A 1,308-nucleotide genomic window follows, 5' to 3' on the forward strand; every position below is an offset into this window, starting at 1 on the left:
CTGCACAGAGATAATTCAGCCCTCCCCTCTAAGGGCATAGTGGGTAATGCCATAAGGGTAGGCTGTAAACATGCAAAGTCACAGGTCCAAACCACCAGCTGTTCCTGGGGAGGAAGAGGGACTTTCCACTCCATGAAGATGTACAATCCTGGACACCCAGAAGGGCCCTTTTATTCTGTCCTACGGGGTCACTACGAGCCAGAATGGACTCCATCCATGGCAGTGAGTTTGGCTTGGTTTGGTAGCCCCTCTTCATCCCAGCTGGCCTGAGGGAGAGGAAGTGCCTAGACCTGCTGCAGGCATGGTGGGAACTCCCAAGGAACAAGGGCAGACCCAAGTAAGTAGTGAACGGGCTCTGCCCTGGCATGGGAGTCTGAGGAGTAGCTATGAGGGGTGCTGGTGTCAGTCGGGGCAAGGTGCATTCTGCCCATGCCTCCTCCCAGAGCTAGGGCACCTGAAGACTGAGCTAAGGGGAGGCAAGGGTGCCCGGTAGGTATAAGCAAACAAAACTGACTGTCATTGAATCCATTCGGATTCATAGCAACCCTACAGGACAGAATAGAACTGCCCCTGTGGGTTTGTGAGACTGTAGCTCTTTACAGGGGTAGAAAGCCTCCACTTCCTCCCTGGGGCGGCTGGTGATTTTCCAATTGCTGACCAACATGTAAACCAGTACATCACCAGGATTTGGGGGCGGGCACATAGTGGGTATCAATATATATATAGAGAGAGATCCCTGCTCCTCTCTCCCCTCCATCAGCCCATGCCAGGAATGTCTTCATACCCCTTCCATCTCAGAAAGCTAAGGCTCAGAGAGTGGAGAGCAGCAGGAGCCTCCAGTTGGGAAGCTCCCATGGGTCATCTGACACGGTCACAAAACCACAGTGGGGAGCACAATGGCAAGCCAGCCTGGGCGGATTCACGCCCTGTTTGTACTGTGCCTCGCAGTTTGCCAAGGGACCTGGAAACCGGAGACCGGATATGGAGAGCATACAAGTGGACAGGGCTGTTGGGCTGTCCCAAACACGCACAGGAAGAACTGGGAGAGGCAGGATGTCGGGAGAGTGATTTCGAAAGCCTAGAATAATGTTAAATCTTAAGTTACCAGCCACCCGACCCCTAAGCTAATTTTAAACTTCGACATCAGCAACCCCCTGAGCCTTTTGGCTGACTTTGTTTTTTTCTTTTTTAATGAATTAGTGAGTGAATTAGAGAGTGAGTGAGTGAGTGAGTGAATGAGAGAGAGAGTGAGAGAGTGAGTGAATGAGAGTGAGTGAATTAGAGTGGGTGAGTGAGTGAGTGAGTGAG

The sequence above is a fragment of the Echinops telfairi genome, unplaced genomic scaffold (genome assembly GCF_000313985.2).
Source record: "Echinops telfairi isolate 266 unplaced genomic scaffold, ASM31398v2 ScPeMD7_1;HRSCAF=3_0, whole genome shotgun sequence".
Lineage (NCBI taxonomy): Eukaryota > Metazoa > Chordata > Mammalia > Afrosoricida > Tenrecidae > Echinops > Echinops telfairi.